General features: G+C 38.9%; 1 non-coding gene across 1 annotated transcript; it reads right to left on the minus strand.

Moving 5' to 3' along the window:
• Positions 1-496: 496 nt before the first annotated feature.
• LOC120101398 (U2 spliceosomal RNA) lies at positions 497-686 on the minus strand. Its single transcript, XR_015679008.1, has one exon. It is a non-coding gene; the product is annotated as a U2 spliceosomal RNA (small nuclear RNA).
• Positions 687-22942: the final 22256 nt, after the last annotated feature.

A 22942-nucleotide genomic window follows, 5' to 3' on the forward strand; every position in this document is an offset into this window, starting at 1 on the left:
CTGAAAGCCAAATCCAGGAACTGATGTAAAAATATACTTATGGAGGTATGTGCCTGTAAAGCTACTTCTGGAGAGAGAGCAAGAGAGGGAGAGAGAGAGAGGGAGAGATGGAGAGAGCGAGAGAAAGAATGAGAGAGAGAGCGAGAGCGAGAGCGAGAGCGAGAGCGAGAGCGAGAGAGAGAGAGAGAGAGAGAGACTCAATAGCCAGAACTCCAGTTATAGTGATAGAACTAGAGAGGGACAAAGGAAACCACCCAACATTAACATATAGCATATATATTTTTTTCATGTGCATACGTATACATCATGCACATCCTAGCATTCTCCTTCGGTACACATGACAAGACCTTCTAGTGAGTGATATTGAGTTAACACTGTATGTGTCACTTTTATTTCCTCCAATGAAGTGAGATGAGAGCCATATTCAAACTTTACTATTATATGGCTTGACTGAGCCTAGAGCAATTCTACTACTTCTTTTTTTAATAAGTCCCCGAGGGGGTGGACCGTTGCTGGAGGTACTACAATACCAGGTCGATGTGTGGAGTGGACAGAGCAAGCTCCTATTCCAACTCCTACTTACAAAAATCCATTTAATATATCTTCCTCAGATACAGTATGCAGTAGATATTAAATTGATTAGAAGGATACTATACTTGATCTTAGCCCAAAGTCTGAGAAGCGATGTCTAGTTCATTTTTTTATATGACTGTGGCTCATCCTAGAACATGAAGCTTCTAGCCTCTGTACAATATAATCTTTTCTGCAAGCCTGGACCTTGAAGTGCCACTAACCTAGGACTAAAGTGTTTGAGCCCCTGGGACTGACTACTGAAAAAGCTCAGCCTTTCTATCTCCTTCTGGACTACAGATGGCTGGTTCAACTCAGGAATTCTGGATCAATCTCCTTTTAAAATTGACTGATTCAAACTGGCTTCTCTCAGCTTTCAACTGAATTGTTCTGCTGGGAAAAACTGCCTCTGAACTCCATAAACTGAACTGCACTGACTATGCTGACTCTTTGAAATGAACTGAAAGGAATCAACACAGCTTTGTGAACACAACTAAGCTGCATTGGACTGAACTGCACAAAATTCAACAAATCTACCCACCTCCCTGCACTACTTTTAAATCACCTCTCTTCCCTGTTTGTCCTTGTGATAGTTGCATATATCTTGTCTCTAATTCATCCTGTCAGATCTTTCTCTGATTCATCACTTTGTCTGCCACTTTTAGAAGTTATTATTTGGTATTAAAGGTGTATAGTTAAGAGTATACCTATATTCCAGCTAGGGAAATTAAAGGTGTGTAATTCTAGCTGGATAGCACAGATCTAGACCTTTCAATGTGATCCCTTGCCAGAGGAGCCATCTTGCTGGATTAAAATTCCTCTATAAAATACTGTAGAAATTCAGAAAGAGGAGGATGCTTCATGCCATGGCTGATGGATAGAGTTACAGAAAAAAGGATGTTAGGAGGGTACATTCCAAATAGGCACAGGAGAGCATCTGGTAGAAATATCAATAAGATACTTTCAGGGTGGTATTTAGGAAATATGAAAGAAGTAAAGATTGGTGCCAAGCATGGTTCTAAGGTGTGTTAGAGAGACATGAGACCCAAGTGTGGCAAACAATCAGTACTGTTTTATCAATCTGTGACATTCACTGTGTCTGGGAACTCTCTGAGGATCAAAGTACTCTCCTGGTTTGCATCTGCTTCTCCTGAGCTGAGGAAAATGAGTTTCTTGTTCTAAAGGTCATTTTAAATCTTCAGGGTGCTTTCATTGAGTTTTGAAATTTGAATATATTACCATCAGGAACATTTAGTACATCAATTTTTTGTCCTGTAAATTTATAACTTAATAATATTTTGCTTTTTCTCCTATCCTAATTATGTTAAGTGAATTTATCTGACGACTTCAGCCAGACAGTAACTTCTAGAAAGCGGAGCCTCTGTCTTTTTTATTTGTATCTATGGAGCCTACATTCCAAATGTACTGTCAAAGAAAGATAAAATGTATTTAGGATCAGAGATTCAAGCACAGCAGTACTGTAAATCAGGCTGAAGGTACAGCACAGACACACATACTAAGAACAGGATAAATAGTCTCTAAAGGCATTAATGTAGAAAGATAGCAATGTAACACAATTCTTATCATCACAAGAAGTACATTGTTCTCATCTGATCTGTACTTCTTTCCACAATCACCCCCAAAGATTGGTTTTTACTTTCCCAAATTTATATTGTTTTAACAAGTTACAAGAAAATATTGTGTGAGGAATCAGGTAATCCTTAGGTTCTCGGTGCCTCTGCCATTAATGGCTAAATCATGAACTAGAGATCTGGGGAGATGGCTCAGTTTGTAAAGAATTGAAGGATCTGAGTTCATATTTAGGGCATATATTAAAATAGATATGTTGAAATATGGCCCCTGAATGATCATGTATAAAGAGAATGTTGAAAGCCTATGAGAAAACTTTTGCAACCTCTGTTCCTCCATAACAAAGATTTGTTCTTGGAATGTCTTTTTGTGGCCCTACTATGTGTAATAATAGGAGTGGGCTTTGCTTCAGATTACCCATCATTTCTTTTATCCATTATTATTCAGAATGATGTTTCTAAGCACAAGTTGTCTTCAGGACTATATACAGCCTAAACGATTGTGACCTTGCTCTTGCAGCTGTTTCCAACTTGAGTTCAAAAGAACTTTGCTTACATGACCTTGCTTAATCCACAGAATGCCCTCAGAGTATAACCTATCTAGTGACCTGAATAAAATTGGCTATTTCATGAAACTCTAGTCTGTCTCATTTTTAGTCTCCACTCTCCCAGGTCCATGCTACCAATCAGAGTGCAAACAGGGGTACAGTTCATGGGCTTTTAAACCAGCTCTAGAGATCAGCAAGCAGGTAAATTCCTGTCACTCATTGCCAAGTCTATATATCCAACTTGGTGATTTCCAGGTCATTGAGAGGTTCCATCTCAAAGAAAAGGTATATGAAATCACACACACACACAAACACACACACACACACACACACACACACATACACATGTGGGAGTCAGGGAGGGAGGAAGGGGGAGAGAGAGGAAGGGAGGAAGGGAGAGGAGAGGGAGAGGGAGAGACAGAAACCAGATAGACAGAGGCAGAGAGACAGAGAGACTTACGAACTTGCCTGTATATGTGAACACCCATACTCACACACATGATTTTTTGTTTGTAGTATTCAATTTGTTTTCTCTTACAAAACTGACTGAAATGAGGCTGTATGCTATGGTTACCTCTGATTGCTGGGATTCTGTGCTCCTTTGTCTACTCACACACAGACCCCCCTCTCTATGCTAAGTTAAATTACTTGTATTACTCCATATTATTCCTATCACATATCGGTTCATCTGAAATATCTGTTGTTACTTTCTTTTCTTTTTTTTTTCTTTTATTCTCCAATCTAATATTTATGGATGCAGAACTACTTGAATTTTATGTAATTTCTTTTTTCCTTCTATGAATTTTTTATTGGATTTTTTAAATTTACATTTCAAATGTTATTCTCTTCCCTGCTTTTTTATTCATTAAACCCCTATCCCATCCCCCCTCCCCATTCATCTGTGAGGGTGTTCCCCCACCCAACCACCCACCCCTTCCTATTTTCCCCTACACTGGGGGGGTCCAGGTTTGGCAGGACTAAGGGCTTGTCCTCCCATTGGTGCCCAACAAGGCCAGCCTTGGCTACATATGTACCTGGATCCATGGGTCTGTCCATGTTTACTCATTGAATGGTTGTTTAGTGCCTGGGAGCTCTGGTTGGTTGGTATTGTTCTTATGGGTTTGCAAGCACCTTCAGCTCCTTCAATCCTTTCTCTAACTCATCCAATGGGGATCCCATTCTCAGTTCAACGGTTTGCTGCTAGGATTAGCCTCGGTATTTGCCATGCTGTGGCAGTGCCTCTCAGGAGACAGTTAAATCAGACTCCTGTCAGCATGCAATTCTTGGCATCAGCAATATTGTCAGGGATTGGTGGCTGTATGGATATGGGCTGGATTCCCAGCTGGGGCAGGTTCTGAATTGTCATTCCTTCAGTCTCTTCTCCAAACTTTGTCTCCATATATCCTTCCTATGAATATTTTGTTACCTTTTTATAAGAAGGAGTGAAGCATCCCCACTTTTGTTGTACTTCTGAATTTCATACGGTCTGTGGATTGTATCTTGGGTAATCCCAGCTTTTGGGCTAATATCCACTTATCAGTCAGTGCATCCCATATGTGTTTGTTGTTGTTGTTGTTGTTTTTGTTGTTGTTGTTGTTTTGTTTTGTTTTTCTTTTTTTGTGATTGGGTTGCCTCACTCAAGATGATATTTTCTAGTTCTATTCATTTGCATAGGAATTTCATGAAGTCATTGTTTCTAATATCTGAGTAGTAATCCATTGTGTAGATGTACCACATTTTCTGTATCCATTCCTCTGTTGAAGGACATCTGTGTCCTTTCTAGCTTCTGGCTATTATAAATAAAGCTACTATGAACATAGTGGACCACATGTCTTTGTTAAATGTTGGGGCATTTTTTGGGTATGTGCCCAGGAGTGCTATAGCTAGGTACTCAGGTAGTACTATGTCCAATTTCTAAAGAACCTCCAGAATGATTTCTAGAGCAATTTTACCATCTTGCAATCCCACCAACAATGGAGGAGTGTTCCTCTTTCTCCACATCCTCACCAGCATCTGTTGTCACCTGAGTTTTTGATCTTAGCCATTCTGACTGGTGTAAGGTGGAATCTCAGTGTTGTTTTGATTTGCATTTCCCTGATGACTAAGAACGTTGAACATTTCATTAGGTACTTCTCAGCCATTCCATATTCCTCAGCTGAGAATTCTTTGTTTAGCTCTGTACCCGATTTTTAATAGGGTTATTTGATTCTCTGGAGTCTAACTTCTTGAGTTCTTTGTATATATTGGATATTTTTCCTCTATCAGATGTAGGATTGGTAAAGATCTTTTTCCAATCTATTGGTTGCTGTTTTGTCCAAATGAGAGTGTACTTTGGCTTACAGAAGATTTACAGTTTTATGAGGTTCCATTTGTAGATTCTCACTCTTAGAGCATCAGCCATTGGTGTTTTCTTCAGGATATTTTCTTGAATGTCCATGTGTTCAAGGCTCCTCCTCATTTTTTCTTCTATTAGTTTGAATGTATTTTGTTTTATGTGGAGGTACTTCATCCAGTTGGACTTAAGCTTTGTACAGGGCATTTGCATTCTTCTACATGCTGACCTCTAGATGAACCAACACCATTTGTTGAAAATGCTGTCTTGTTTTCCATTGGATGATTTAGCTCTTTTGAAAAAGTTGAAATAACCATAGGTGTGTGGGTTCATATCAGGGTCTTCAATTCTATTCTATTGATCTACTGTCTGTCTGTGTACCAGTACCATACAGTTTTTTTTTAAATCACTATTGCTCTGTAATATAGCTTGAGTTCAGGGAGGATGATTCCCCCTGAAGTTCTTTTATTGATGAGGATAGTATTTGCTATTCTGTTTTCTTTTCTTTCTTCTTTTTTTTTTTGCTACTCCAAATGAATTTGCAAATTGCTCTTTCTAACTCTATGAAGAATTGAGTTGGAATTCTGATTGAAATTGCATTAAATCTGTACATTGCTTTTGGCAAGATGATCATTTTTACAATATTATTCCTGCCAATCCATGAGCCCCGTAGAGCTTTTCATCTTCTGAGATCTTCTTCAATTTCTTTCTTCAGAGACTTGAAGTTCTTGTCATAAAGATCTTTCACTTGCTTCGTTAAGTCCAACCAAGGTATTTTATATTATTTCTGACTATTGTGAAAGGTGTTATTCCCCAAATTTCTTTCTTAGCCTGTTAATTTGTTTGAGTTAATTTTATATCCAGCCATTTAGCAGAAGTTGTTTATCAGGCTTAGTAAGTCTCCTGTGGAAATTTGTTGGTCACGTAAGTATACTATCCTATCATCTGCCAATAGTGATATTTTGACTTCTTCCCTTCTAATTTGTATCCCTTTGACCTCCTTTTGTTGTTTGATTTCTCTGGCTAGGAATTCAAGTACTATATTCAATAAGTAGGGAGAGAGTGTGCAGTCTTGTCTAGTCCCTGATTTTAGTGGGATTGTTTCAAGTTTCTCAGCATTTAGTTTGATTTTAGTTTGGTTTGCTATATATTGCTTTTACTATGTTGACGTATGGGCCTTGAATTCCTAATCTTCCCAAGACATTTAATTTGAAGGGTTTTTTTTTTGTCAAATGCTTTCTCCACATCTAATGAGATGATTATGTGGTTTTATTCCTAGAGTTTGTTTACATAGTGGATCACATTGGTTGATTTCCATGTAATGAACTATCCTGCACCCCTGGATGAAGCTTACTTGATCATGATGGATGTTTGTTTGATATATGCTTGGATTATGTTTGTCAGAATTTTATTGAGTATATTTGCATTGATATTCATAAAGGAAATTGGTCTGAAGCTTTCTTTCTTTGTTGACTCTTTGGACTATTTGCTTGAAAGATTGTATTCCATCCTTTTACTCTGAGGTAGTGTCTGTGTTTGTCTCTGCAGTGTGTTTCCTGTATTCAGCCAAATACTGGGTCCTCTTTTCGTATCCAGTTTGTCAGTCTATGTCTTTTTATTTGCGAATTGAGTCCATTGATGTTAAGAGATATTAAGGAACAGCGATTGTTGTTTCCTGTTATTTTTGTTGTTAGAGGTGGAATTATGTTTGTGTGTATCTCTTCCTTTGAGTTTGTTGAAATAAGATTACTTTCTTGCTTTTTCTAGAGTGTAGTTTCCCTCCTTGTATTGGAAATTCCCATCTATTATCCTTTGAAGGGCTGGATTTGTGGAAAGATATTGTGTAAATTTGGTTTTGTCATGGAATATCTTAATTTCTCCATCTATGTTAAGTGAGAATTTTGCTGAATATAGGAGCCTGGCCTGGGATTTATGCTCTCGTAGGGTCTCTTAGGGTCTGCATGACTTCTGGCCATGATCTTGTGACTTTCATAGTCTCTGGTGAGAAGTCTGGTGTAATTCTGTTATGTCTGTCTTTACATGATACTTGACCTTTTTCCCTTAATACTTTTAATATTCTTTTTTATTTTGTGTTTTTGGTGTTTTGACTATTATGTGATGAGAGGAATTTCTTTTTTGGTCCAATCTATTTGGACTTCTGTAGGCTTCTTGTATGTTCAGGGATATCCCTTTCTTTAGGTTGGGGGAGTTTTCTTCTATAATTTTGTTGAAGATATTTACCTTTTTTTTTAAGTTGGAAATCTTTGCTCTCTTTTATACCTATTATCCTTAGGTTGGTCTTCTCATTGTATCCTGGATTTCCTGGATGTTTTGGATTAGGAACTTTTTTGCATTTCACATTTTCTCTCAAGGTTTAATCAATATTTTCCATGATATCTTCTGCCCCTGAGATTCTCTCTTCTATATCTTGTATCCTGTTGGCAATGCTTGCATCTATGATTCCTGTTCTCTTTCCTAAGTTTTCTATCTTCAGGGTTGTTTTCATTTGTGATTTGTTTATTGTTGTATTTCCATTTTTACATCCTGGATGTTTTCTTCAATTCCTTCACCTGTTTGGTTGTGTTTTCCTATAATTCTTAAAGGGATTTTTGTGTTTCCTCTTTAAGTTCTTTTACTTTTTTACTTGTGTTGCTCTATATTTCTTTACAGGAATTATTTATGTCCCTCTTAAAGTCCTCTATTATCATCAACGATGTGATTTTAAATCCAAATCTTGCTTTTCAGATGTGTTTGGATATCCAGTATTTCATTTGGGGGGAGAACTGGAATCTAATGATGCCAAGTAACCTTGGTTTCTGTTGCTTAGGTTCCTCTGCTTGCCTCTCTCCATCTGGTTGCCTCTGGTGTTAGCTGGTCTTGGTGTCTCAGACAGTGGCTTGACCCTCCTGTAAACCTGTGTGTCAGCACTCCTGGAAACGGGCTTTCTCCCAGCAGTATCTGGGTTCAGAGAGTTGTGGGAATGGGTCAGCTCACTGTGTAGGCAGAAACAGGAAGTGTCCTGTCCCAGATTGCTCCTAATTTCCTGTGTCCTAAGAGGTCTGGATATGTTTCTTGGAACAGTAGTGTTGGTCTTACCTATGCTCTTATGTGTGTCAGAGCTCCTGGAGAATGGCTTTCAGCTCTGTGTGTAGGCAGAGACAGGATGCATACCTGTTGTTCCTTGTGGAAAAACTTTCCCCTAATGAATAAAGATTACAAGGGTCCAATCACTGGGTGACAAATTCTTAGAAGTCACATAAAAAACTGTGTGTGGACTCACAGGGCAGCATGGGAGAAGGAGAGACAGAAGGGCAAGGATAATTGAGGCTTGCTAGCAGCCAGCCTTGCACCAGGTGCAGTGAGAGGCCAACTAAGGAAATATGATGGAGATATGATGGACAGTGACTACAGGAATCTGCTCGCCCATGGATGTACATTCACATGCTCACTTTCTCCCTTCTTCTGCTCACAAACACATGCACACAAATCTACATAAAATGAAATACTTACTTTGAATCCTTTGAGAGGGATACATATACTCCAGCCTAGCTTCCAGCTTCCTATATTCTTAGTGATGTCCTTCACTTTTTAATCCTCCTGTCTCCATCCCATTCAGTGCTCGGGTCATAGGTCTGCAGTACAATGCCAGGTTTATTAGGTATTAGCCCATAGCCTCATACTGATACACAAGCAGTCCACAAGCTGAGTTATAGCCCCAGCTTAGTGTAAAGGATATTATCAATTGTATCTTTTGCCTCAGTTTTAAGCAATGACTGCTGGATCATAAAAGGAAATAATTATTTGTCTAACAAAATATTGGCAGCAAGCCCCTAGCCTTTTTATCTTTCAAATATTTGTCCTTCTTTATCATCTGGGTTTTCTACTAGCTCCCGGAGAGTCTGGCTGTAAACAGCTGAAATGTTCTGATACAGGATGGTAATTGCAGTGTAAAAGCTAAATCCTCCCCTCCAGACACATACTGGACATGAATTCCTAACAGCCAGGCAATTGCAGAAAGTATATGGAGGAACCATGATTTCATATCTCCTCCATGAACAAATTGGCTTACCACACAGTCAGTATGAATCTTTGCCTCTCAGCCAATTACCAAGACAACAGAAAATTGCAAATCCGCTTAGCCAGGGAATTTAGTCATGCTGTGCAGACTTGGTAATAAACTTTATTTATTTCCCACGGTCATGAAAAGTAAACACATTACATTTGAAATTCACACAGAAAGTTATAACAGACATTTTTCAATTTTTTTTCTGATGGCACCATTACTGTATTAAAAACTTCAATTCTATTGCTTAAAATATATAGAATTTATTTTTTGATTTTACATTTTTTGGTATCTATTAGTTTGGAGATAAACATTTTTGCCCCAAAATTTCAGGTGATGGATGACAGAAAGAATGATTTAGTCATTAATTAAGTTGAAGGTAAAACTGGAACTTCTAGTTTGGTAACTTCAAAGGTGTTCCAGTATAATTTCAAACTTAATTTTGATTTTAAAAAGTTTTAAAATGAGCTAGTGATTGAGGCTTGTTTGCTGTAGATGGACAATAATATTTCTGCTTGCATATTGTTCTGCATAGTACTTTATTTTATAAAGAAATCTCAAATATTGAAAACCTTTTATACTTAATAATTACACAGGTTCTTTTCTTTTCTTTTTTAAATGGGACTATGGGTTATCATAGTAAGAAAATAAAGTCACAATTTCTGTCATAAACAAGTTATCAAATGCTTTGTGGTTTCTACTAAGTCATAAAAAATATAGTAATTGGACTATGTTTTAGTATGTGGTAAAGGATCCTGTGACTTCTAATATGGATCAGATTTAATAACATTCTGTTTATTCATTATAGCACAAAATTGCTACTAATCACTTTATACCAAGTTAGCTTTGTTATTAAGTAGTGATATTATTTATAAAATTTTTATTTACTGAAATCCTTCAGTTTTTTTTCACAAAATGTAGCTTTATTTTTTTTTATTAACTTGAGTATTTCTTATATACATTTCGAGTGTTATTCCCTTTCCTGGTTTCCGGGCAAACATCCCCCTCCCCCCTCCCCTTCTTTATGGGTGTTCCCCTCCCCACCCTCCCCCCATTGCCGCCCTCCCCCCAACAGTCTAGTTCACTGGGGGTTCAGTCTTAGCAGGACCCAGGGCTTCCCCTTCCACTGGTGCTCTTACTAGGATATTCATTGCAATCCTTCAGTTTTTAACTCAAGAGATAACAGGTGCATTTTAGTGTATGCTATCCTGCTTTTAAATAATTTTTCTATCTGACAAATAGACTTAACCCAATTACAGAAATGGAATTACCAAATCACACCTAACATCTGCTATTCAGCTGTTGCTTAATCACAAATAATTATATTTGGGATCTTAGTAGATGAACAGATAATTTTTATAATTGAATAAAAGAAGCTTAGATCACTTTTTGGATTTGAGGAACTTTTTTAAAAACTTTATGGATCAGAATAAAATTACAAAGATTGATTAATACAATGTAAATCAACTATTGAGTATAAAAGTAAGTGGGAACTTTCATTCACAAAGGATATATGAAATAGGAGTGCTGGATATGCTTTAATTTCTGGTATATCTCTGGGTCCTAATGGAAGTCTATTTAAGGATAGTGATGGCTGATTAAATTTCTGCTCATAATGCTTCACCTGCACTTTTCTTTTAACATTTATTAACAGTTTGTTCAGTATTTATGTATTAGCTTTTTTCTCTCTCACTGAATTTTAGGACCTTCCACCTAGGGCTAAAGACTGAATGTTCTTTTTGTCTTTCATTGCTCCTTTAATTATTACTGTCCAATGGATTGCCATTAAATAAATAGACCTTCTTTTAGTGGAAGAAAAAAAATCAAGAGACCTATGTTTGTGTGTAGAAAACAATTGAGATTCTTTGCAGAGAAGACATTTACTAGTAATGAGACAGAGACTTCAGGAATACCTGTTAGTTTCCTAATCACTATGTACTACATATCACCTTGAAAATCTGGAAGAGAAGAGCTCAGAAGAGGACAGCACATTTCCGCTTGCAAATGCTAAAAGGAAATACATTATTTAGTTACAATTATTTTTCCATCATTCATTCAGGGCAAAGTCAAGCTGCATCCATGATGTACTTGTCATGGTGAGAACGTCGACCTGCACACTGAGCAACTTCTGATCATTGCTTTGAGGAGCACAGTCTGGGAATCACACTTATGCCTGATGCACTCAGTTAAAGACTGAGCAGTTCTTTCCAGGTGTTCTGCTTGTGTTCAGATACACATTCAAAAACAGCTAATGACGTCTTTAGCTAAAACGAATAACTTGTGCAATTATTTTCATTCACATAAAGAATATCTATTATACAAAAATGCTTCCTCCAAGTGGAGACTAAACAAATTGCAATGAGGATGACATTGGGTCAATTGACTCCTTAGATTCCCATAAATAATCATGAGAAACAGAGAGGCACTTAGACTTATGCTGTAATGCTGGAATGCAGTTAGGGTTGGTCTACCTGTACAAGGCAATCAAAACAGTCCACCAGGCTGTTCACAGATGAAGTGAATACAATATGATTAAACTAACCTCAAGATAACAGTTATTCCTGCCAAAAAGTCTCTTCTTCTCCCTAAAGTTGTTTGCCTCTTAAGAATTTTGTCTTCAGAGCTAAACAAAGAATTCACAGCTGAGGAATGCCGAATGGCTGAGAAGCACCTAAAGAAATGTTCAACAACTTTAGTCATAAAGGAAATGCAAATAAAAAAAACCCCTGAGATTCCACCTCACACCAGCCAGACTGGCTAAGATCAAAAATTCCGGCAACAGCAGATTATGGCAAGGATTCGAAGAAAGAGGAACACTCCTCCATTGTTGGTGGGATTGCAGACTGGTACAACCATTCTGGAAATCAGTTTGGAGGTTCCTCAGAAAATTGGACATTGCACTGTTTGGGGACCCAGCTATACCTCTCTTGGGGATATACCCAAAAGATGCCCCAACATATAACAAAGACACATGCTCCACTATGTTCATAGCAGCCTTATTTATAATAGCCAGAAGCTGGAAAGAACCCAGATGTCCTTCAACAGAAGAAAGGATACAGAAAATGTGGTACATCTACACAATGGAATACTACTCACCTATCAAAAACAATGACTTTATGAAATTCATAGGCAAATAGAAGGAACTGGAAAATATCATCCTGAGTGAGGTAACCCAATCACAGAAAAACACACATGGTATGCACTCACTGATAAGTGGATATTAGCCCAAATGCTCGAATTACCCAAGATGCATAGAACACAGGAAACTCAAGAAGGATGACAATGCAAATGCTTCACTCCTTCTTTAAAAAGGGAACAAGAATACCCTTAGGAGGGGATAGGGAGGTAAGTTTAAAACAGAGACTGAAGAAACGGCCATTCAGAGCCTGCTCCACAGGCCCATACATATACAGCCACCAAACTAGATAAGATGGATGAAGCAAAGAAGTGCAGGCTGACAGGAACCGGATGTAGATCTCTCCTGAGAGACACAGCCAGAGTATGGCAAATACATGGGCGAATTCTGGTAGCAAACCACTGAACTGAGAACGAGACCCCTGTTGAAGGAATCAGGGAACGGACTGAAAGAGCTGAAGTTGCTTGAAAGCCCATATGAACAACAATGCCAACCAACCAGAGGTTCCAGGGGCTAAGCCACTACCCATGGACTGACCCTGGGCTCCAAATTCATAGATAGCAATGAATAGCATAGTAGCGGCACCAGTGGAAGGGGAAGCCCTTGGCCCTGCTGGACCCCCAGTGAACGTGATTGTTGAGGGTAGGGCAGTAATGGGGGGAGGATGGGGAGGGGAACACCCACTTGAGGGGAGGCTTTAGGGGGATGTTGGCTCGGAAACCAGGAAAGGGAATAACATTTGACATGTAAATAAGAAATACCCAGTTTAATAAAGATGGAGAAAAATAAAAGTACTTGAGTGAAGTAGGAAGATGGAGTGCTACATGTAAATTCTCAAATGCTTATACTTTTAAAAAATCTGATTATTGAATGGATTAAGAAAATATTGACTATTGTATGTATTTCCTGGATTTTTAAAATACTGTTACAATTTTCATATTAAAAATAATACTTGCTAGTTTGGTACTTGATACAAAAAAAACCCAAAAAACAAAAAACAAAAACGAATTTTGTTTTATTCATTAGCCTGATCTTAGAAAGCACAAATGAGGACATCGTTCATTACCTTTAAAGTTTTGTGTAAATTTAGTCATATTTTTATATTTTACATTCTGACTTTTAGGATTTAAGTATGCATAAATAGACTCTTAGGGAATATCCAGATTCATGATTTTTACAGATTGAACTTTTGTTCTTTTATTTTTGCTTGTTTCGGCTTTTTATTTTGTTTTATTAGAATTTTTGCCATGTCAAATGAACTATCAAAACAAAGACCAAGAGAACAACACACATTTTATGGAATGTAGCTGAGATAGTGCTGTTGGTAGTATGAGGAAAATTGTGTCACTGTACCAAACTGTTGCTTCATAGCGCTGTGTTGTGACATCTCAATTCTGAATTATGACAACAAAATAATCATTGAGCTATAATAATGTTCCGTTATACCACCACTATGCTGAGTTGTAACAAACGCTTCACTGCATAATCTAAAATGAATATTATAATATTTTATTGTGATAAACAGTATTCTTTTATGACATCATACGATTGCATTTTGATATTATAGTTCTTCACCATGACAACATAATGTTATCATTCCATTCATGTGTTACAAAGCTCAGTTGGTAAGTCAGAAACTGCACTGTATTATTAGAATGCCCCCTTTTGTCATGATATGGCCCTTTGCACCATCACAATAGTCTATTGTGTTACTACATTACAAAATTATGACATCATACCAATATTTTATATCATAATGCCAAAATGTTACATGATAATGACCCCAGTTTGACATCAAAATGCTTCATTTTAACATTACAATGCTACATTATGCCACCCCACCAAAATGACTTATGACATTACTGTGCTTTAACAGGTTGTGAAAATGTTGTATTGTAATAACACATTGGATTACTGTGAGCTCACATTGCTCCATTGTGACATCACAACACCCACAACATTGTCATATCACAGTACTCTACAGTCATAAGTCCATTGTGCCATCATGTTCCTGCGCCATTCCATCGCTGTGCTTGGATGCTACATAATAATTCTCTATTGTAACCTTGAAATACTTCAGTTGTGACATATCAGTCTCCTTTTGATGTCTAAAATGTCTCAGTGTTGGGTACCTGAGCCTAGTTTGTCTATGAACATTGACTGCTTTCTTTAATTGGGAGGTTGTGCCACTAGTTAAGTTTTAAAACAATGTAGAAAATATTCTGAAAATACCTAATATACTTAGTTCTGTTTCTGAAGCCATAAGAATGTTTTGACAATTTTTATCACTGCAATTTTAGTCTATTTGTAGTCTTGCAGTCAAGGTAGTTGGTGGAGCTTTTACAATGCAAAGGATCCACATTTTAAAAAGCAGCAGAAATTAAATGAGTTCTGCAGTATATGTGTTGGAGGCCTCATCTCAACTGGTGTATACTGCTTGGTTGGTTATCCTGTACCTAAGAGATCTCGGGGGTCCAGGTAAATTGAGACTGCTGGTCCTCCTTCAGGGTTGCCCTCCTCCTTAGTTTCCTCCAATTTCCCCCCTAATTCAATCAGAGGGGTCAGCAGCTTCTGTTCATTGACTGGGTGCACATATTTGCATCTGACTCTTTCAACTGCTTTTTGGATCTTTTGGAGAACAGTCACAGTAGGTCCCTTTTTGGGAACTACCCATAGCTTTAGTAATGGTGTCAGGTCTTGGGGCCTCCCCTTAAGCTGTAACCCACTTTGGACCTGTCATTTGACCTTTTCATTAGGCTCTTCTCCATTTCCATCCCTACATTTCTTTCAGACAGGAAGAATTATGGATCAGAGCTTTGGCTGTGGAATAGCAACCCGATCCCTCACTTGATGCCCTGTCATTCTGATGGAGGTGGATTCAATTTGTTCCCTCTCCCCACTCTAGGGCCTTTCATCTAGGGTTCCCCCCCTTGAGTACTGAGAGGCTCTCAATTCCCAGGTCTCTGGTACATTCTAGAGGGTCCTCCCAACCTCCTTCCTCACGAGGTCTCTTACATCTAACCCTCAAGTGACTGGGGACCCCAGGAAGTTTAGAGGTCTGGTAGGGTGTGTGGGATGAAGACATCCTTGTGGAGGTGGGAGGGTGCAGGGGTGGGGAGGAGATATGGGATGTGGAACTCTTGGGGATGGACTGGGAGGGGAATAAAAAGAAAGAAAGAAAGAAAGAAAGAAAGAAAGAAAGAAATTAAATAACGTTAATGCTGAGCACAGTATAGACACCACATATTGTGTTGAATGATGGAATAAATTCATATACCACGAAGCCAAAAATCTGAATTAAAGATAGCAGGGGAGGATCTTTTGTAAGATTATAAACAAAGATGGTAGTAAGTTTTCTGTGAAAGACCCTGTCATAAACATGTAATGTAGTTACAGCTTAAAGAAATGCTTTGTTTTGGTCTAGTTTTTGGAACTATAGGCTATTCTATAGACAAAATATGGCATTCTATGGAAGTCATTTCTAGGTAAATAACACACACACACACACACACACACACACTCTCACTATATATATATATATATATATATATATATATATATATATATATCATGCTACATGTACTGAATCAAACTTTCTCCAAAAGTGTCTTCTTCTAATTCTCACTTTCATTTATCTGTACTCAAGATTTTATGGATTTTTGGACTACTGCAGTAGGTAGAAACTGTACTGTAACTGTACTGTGTCTGTACTGTAACAAAATATAAAAGACAGTACAATAAATAAAGAGTTTTTTGGCTCAGGGCTCTAATTGCTGGCATGTCTAAAGCCACGGAGCTATCCCTTGACCAGTGATTCATAAGGTATCCTTTACTGTATTGAACCATTACTGAGGCTATCCATCACATGATAAGACAGAACAAGTAAACTAGATTGGTTCTGTTTCCTCCTCTTCGTACAAAGCTATGGTTGCCTTTAGGACCAAACCCTCTGACCTTTTCTAAGTCCCCTGCTTAAGGGCCCACATCCATATACCATTCACATATTTATTGATCAGGAGATTGAAATTTCAGCACATGAATATTTAAGGGTCACATTAAAAGCACAGAATATATTCCAACAACTCAAATTAGGCAAGGGATCATCAGATAACTTTATTGATTGTTCTGTCATATTTTTCCATGCCAGTAGGAAGAAAGAGATTTAGATCAACACCACTCTTTTCTTGAAGTTCTGCAAAGACACATATGGCTGCATTTGGAGAAAGTGGACCATGCCACCAGACAGAAGACTGGTAAGATTGAACAGGATCAGACCCTGGGAAATTTCAGAATTGAGAATAGTAGAAGGGCAGGAATGGAGCCATATCCCTGCCAAACCACCTGATCTGGAAGATGTAACCATGACACTCCACTAAGAGGACCATGACAATTGGTCACGTACCATAAAAACCTGGAGTTTCCCATGCTAAGTGGTATGTAGATGGGTTCTGACTGTCCAGTCAATGAGATTCCCTTTCTAAGCATTCCTTCTTGCAAAAGGCAATCCTGGTCAGGTGAGGAAGTGGCTCTTCCAGTTACAAGGTCAGCAACTTCCTTTGGGAAATCAGCCTCTCTGAGTGCTTCCGTGTAGTACTTTCTGAGTAACTCTTCATGGTGCTGTGAGAGGAGCTCAGAACGCCCGACATGGGAATTGAGAACTACAAATTATGAGGAAACTGTGTTGTTAAGAAATTACTTCTCGAGCAGCTCTCTGCTCCCAGACCCTGTGGGAAAGACACCTCACCGCCTGATCAGGTGGGCACTCCTGAGGCGGCAGAGCGGAAGAGACCACCAACACTTCTCACCCCTGCCCACATCCCTGGCCCAAGAGGAAACTGTATAAGGCCTCTGGGCTCCCGTGGGGGAGGGCCCAGGAGCGGCAGGACTTCTGCGCCTGAGACACCTCCGGATCCTGAAGGAAACAGACCGGATAAAGAGTTCTCTGCATCCAAATCCCGTGGGAGGGAGAGCTAAACCTTCAGAGAGGCAGACAAGCCTGGGAAACCAGAAGAGACTGCTCCCTGCACACACATCTCGGATGCCAGAGGAAAAAGCCAAAGACCATCTGGAACCCTGGTGCACTGAAGCTCCCGGAAGGGGCGGCACAGGTCTTCCTGGTTGCTGCCGCCGCAGAGAGCCCTTGCGCAGTACCCCGCGAGCAAACTTGAGCCTCGGGACCACAGGTAAGACCAACTTGTCTGCTGCAAGAAAGCTGCCTGGTGAACTCAAGACACAGGCCCACAGGAACAGCTGAAGACCTGTAGAGAGGAAAAACTACACGCAAGAAAGCAGAACACTCTGTCCCCATAACTGACTGAAAGAGAGGAAAACAGGTCTACAGCACTCGTGACACACAGGCTTAAAGGACAGTCTAGCCACTGTCAGAAATAGCAGAACAAAGTAACACTAGAGATAATCTGATGGCGAGAGGCAAGCGCAGGAACCCAAGCAACAGAAACCAAGACTACATGGCATCATCGGAGCCCAATTCTCCCACCAAAACAAACATGGAATATCCAAACACACCAGAAAAGCAAGATCTAGTTTCAAAATCATATCTGATCATGATGCTGGAGGACTTCAAGAAAGACATGAACACTCTTAGGGAAACACAGGAAAACATTAATAAACAAGTAGAAGCCTACAGAGAGGAATCGCAAAAATCCCTGAAAGAATTCCAGGAAAACACAATCAAACAGTTGAAGGAATTAAAAATGGAAATAGAAGCAATCAAGAAAGAACACATGGAAACAACCCTGGATATAGAAAACCAAAAGAAGAGACAAGGAGCTGTAGATACAAGCCTCACCAACAGAATTCAAGAGATGGAAGAGAGAATCTCAGGAGCAGAAGATTCCATAGAAATCATTGACTCAACTGTCAAAGATAATGTAAAGCGGAAAAAGCTACTGGTCCAAAACATACAGGAAATCCAGGACTCAATGAGAAGATCAAACCTAAGGATAATAGGTATAGAAGAGAGTGAAGACTCCCAGCTCAAAGGACCAGTAAATATCTTCAACAAAATCATAGAAGAAAACTTCCCTAACCTAAAAAAAGAGATACCCATAGGCATACAAGATGCCTACAGAACTCCAAATAGATTGGACCAGAAAAGAAACACCTCCCGTCACATAATAGTCAAAACACCAAATGCACAAAATAAAGAAAGAATATTAAAAGCAGTAAGGGAAAAAGGTCAAGTAACATATAAAGGCAGACCTATCAGAATCACACCAGACTTCTCGACAGAAACTATGAAGGCCAGAAGATCCTGGACTGATGTCATACAGACCCTAAGAGAACACAAATGCCAGCCCAGGTTACTGTATCCTGCAAAACTGTCAATTAACATAGATGGAGAAACCAAGATATTCCATGACAAAACCAAATTTACACAATATCTTTCCACAAATCCAGCACTACAAAGGATAATAAATGGTAAAGCCCAACATAAGGAGGCAAGCTATACCCTAGAAGAAGCAAGAAACTAATCGCCTTGGCAACAAAACAAAGAGAATGAAAGCACACAAACATAACCTCATATCCAAATATGAATATAACAGGAAGCAATAACCACTATTACTTAATATCTCTCAACATCAATGGCCTCAACTCCCCAATAAAAAGAAATAGATTAACAAACTGGATACGCAACGAGGACCCTGCATTCTGCTGCCTATAGGAAACACACCTCAGAGACAAAGACAGACACTACAGAGAGTGAAAGGCTGGAAAACAACTTTCCAAGCAAATGGTCAGAAGAAGCAAGCTGGAGTAGCCATTCTAATATCAAATAAAATCAATTTTCAACTAAAAGTCATCAAAAAAGATAAGGAAGGACACTACATATTCATCAAAGGAAAAATCCACCAAGATGAACTCTCAATCCTAAATATCTATGCCCCAAATACAAGGGCACCTACATATGTAAAAGAAACCTTACTAAAGCTCAAAACACGCATTGGACCTCACACAATAATAGTGGGAGATTTCAACACCCCACTCTCATCAATGGACAGATCATGGAAACAGAAATTAAACAGAGACGTAGACAGACTAAGAGAAGTCATGAGCCAAATGGACCTAACGGATATTTATAGAACATTCTATCCTAAAGCAAAAAGATATACCTTCTTCTCAGCTCCTCATGGTACTTTCTCCAAAATTGACCATATAATTGGTCAAAAAACGGGCCTCAACAGGTACAGAAAGATAGAAATAATCCCATGCGTGCTATCGGACCACCACGGCCTAAAACTGGTCTTCAATAACAATAAGGGAAGAATGCCCACATATACGTGGAAATTGAACAATGCTCTACTCAATGATAACCTGGTCAAGGAACAAATAAAGAAAGAAATTAAAAACTTTTTAGAATTTAGTGAAAATGAAGGTACAACATACCCAAACTTATGGGACACAATGAAAGCTGTGCTAAGAGGAAAACTCATAGCGCTGAGTGCCTGCAGAAAGAAACAGGAAAGAGCATATGTCAGCAGCTTGACAGCACACCTAAAAGCTCTAGAGCAAAAAGAAGCAAATACACCCAGGAGGAGTAGAAGGCAGGAAATAATCAAATTCAGAGCTGAAATCAACCAAGTAGAAACAAAAAGGACCATAGAAAGAATCAACAGAACCAAAAGTTGGTTCTTTGAGAAAATCAACAAGATAGATAAACCCTTAGCCAGACTAACGAGAGGACACAGAGAGTGCGTCCAAATTAACAAAATCAGAAATGAAAAGGGAGACATAACAACAGATTCAGAGGAAATTCAAAAAATCCTCAGATCTTACTACAAAAACCTATATTCAACAAAACTTGAAAATCTTCAGGAAGTGGACAATTTCCTAGACAGATACCAGGTACCGAAGTTAAATCAGGAACAGATAAACCAGTTAAACAACCCCATAACTCCTAAGGAAATAGAAGCAGTCATTAAAGGTCTCCCAACCAAAAAGAGCCCAGGTCCAGACGGGTTTAGTGCAGAATTCTATCAAACCTTCATAGAAGACCTCATACCAATATTATCCAAACTATTCCACAAAATTGAAACAGATGGATCACTCCCGAATTCCTTCTATGAAGCCACAATTACTCTTATACCTAAACCACACAAAGACCCAACAAAGAAAGAGAAGTTCAGACCAATTTCCCTTATGAATATCGACGCAAAACTACTCAACAAAATTCTGGCAAACCGAATCCAAGAGCACATCAAAACAATCATCCACCATGATCAAGTAGGCTTCATCCCAGGCATGCAGGGATGGTTTAATATACGGAAAACCATCAACGTGATCCATTATATAAACAAACTGAAAGAAGAAAACCACATGATCATTTCATTAGATGCTGAGAAAGCATTTGACAAAATTCAACACCCCTTCATGATAAAAGTCCTGGAAAGAATAGGAATTCAAGGCCCATACCTGAACATGGTAAAAGCCATATACAGCAAACCAGTTGCTAACATTAAACTAAATGGAGAGAAACTTGAAGCAATCCCACTAAAATCAGGGACTAGACAAGGCTGCCCACTCTCTCCCTACTTATTCAATATAGTTCTTAAAGTTCTAGCCAGAGCAATCAGACAACAAAAGGATGTCAAGGGGATACAGATCGGAAAAGAAGAAGTCAAAATATCACTATTTGCAGATGATATGATAGTAAATTTAAGTGATCCCAAAAGTTCCACCAGAGAACTACTAAAGCTGATAAACAACTTCAGCAAAGTGGCTGGGTATAAAATTAACTCAAATAAATCAGTTGCCTTCCTCTATACAAAAGAGAAACAAGCCGAGAAAGAAATTAGGGAAAGGACACCCTTCATAATAGACAAAAATAATATAAAGTACCTCGGAGTGACTTTAACAAAGCAAGTAAAAGATCTGTACAATAAGAACTTCAAGACACTGAAGAAGGAAATTGAAGAAGACCTCAGAAGATGGAAAGATCTCCCATGCTCATGGATTGGCAGGATTAATATAGTAAAAATGGCCATTTTACCAAAAGCAATCTACAGATTCAATGCAATCCCCATCAAAATACCAATCCAATTCTTCAAAGAGTTAGACAGAACAATTTGCAAATTCATCTGGAATAACAAAAAACCCAGGATAGCTAAAGCTATCCTCAACAATGAAAGGACCTCAGGGGGAATCACTATCCCTGAACTCAAGCAGTATTACAGAGCAATAGTGATAAAAACTGCATGGTATTGGTACAGAGACAGACAGATAGACCAATGGAATAGAATTGAAGACCCAGAAATGAACCCACACACCTATGGTCACTTGATTTTTGACAAAGGAGCCAAAACCATCCAATGGAAAAAAGATAGCATTTTCAGCAAATGGTGCTGGTTCAACTGGAGGGCAACATGTAGAAGAATGCAGATCGATCCATCCTTATCACCCTGTACAAAGCTTAAGTCCAAATGGATCAAGGACCTCCACATCAAACCAGACACACTCAAACTAATAGAAGAAAAACTAGGGAAGCATCTGGAACACATGGGCACTGGAAAAAATTTCCTGAACAAAACAACAATGGCTTATGCTCTAAGATCAAGAATCGACAAATGGGATCTCATAAAACTGCAAAGCTTCTGTAAGGCAAAGGACACTGTGGTTAGGACAAAACGGCAACCAACAGATTGGGAAAAGATCTTTACCAATCCTACAACAGATAGAGGCCTTATATCCAAAATATACAAAGAACTCAAGAAGTTAGACCACAGGGAAACAAATAACCCTATTAAAAAATGGGCTCAGAGCTAAACAAAGAATTCACAGCTGAGGAATGCCGAATGGCTGAGAAACACCTAAAGAAATGTTCAACATCTTTAGTCATAAGGGAAATGCAAATCAAAACAACCCTGAGATTTCACCTCACACCAGTGAGAATGGCTAAGATCAAAAACTCAGGGGACAACAGATGCTGGCGAGGATGTGAAGAAAGAGGAACACTCCTCCAATGTGGTGGGATTGCAAACTGGTACAACCATTCTGGAAATCAGTCTGGAGGATCCTCAGAAAATTGGACATTGAACTGCCTGAGGATCCAGCTATACCTCTCTTGGGCATATACCCAAAAGATGCCCCAACATATAAAAAAGACACGTGCTCCACTATGTTCATTGCAGCCTTATTTATAATAGCCAGAAGCTGGAAAGAACCCAGATGCCCTTCAACAGAGGAATGGATACAGAAAATGTGGTACATCTACACAATGGAATATTACTCAGCTATCAAAAACGTCTTTATGAAATTCGTAGGCAAATGGCTGGAACTGGAAAATATCATCCTGAGTGAGCTAACCCAAACACAGAAAGACATACATGGTATGCACTCACTGATAAGTGGCTAGTAGCCCAAATGCTTGAATTACCCTAAATGCCTAGAACAAATGAAACTCAAGACGGATGATCAAAATGTGAATGGTTCACTCCTTCTTTAATAGGGGAACAAGAATACCCTTGGCAGGGAAGAGAGAGGCAAAGATTAAAAGAGAGACTGAAGGAACACCCATTCAGAGTCTGCCCCACATGTGGCCCATGCATATACAGCCATCCAATTAGACAAGATGGATGAAGCAAAGAAGTGCAGACCGACAGGAGCCGGATGTAGATCGCTCCTGAGAGACACAGCCAGAATACAGCAAATACAGAGGCGAATACCAGCAGCAAACCACTGAACTGA

Source organism: Rattus norvegicus, chromosome 2 (genome assembly GCF_021556685.1).
Source record: "Rattus norvegicus strain SHRSP/BbbUtx chromosome 2, alternate assembly SHRSP_T2T, whole genome shotgun sequence".
NCBI classification, from domain to species: Eukaryota; Metazoa; Chordata; class Mammalia; order Rodentia; family Muridae; genus Rattus; species Rattus norvegicus.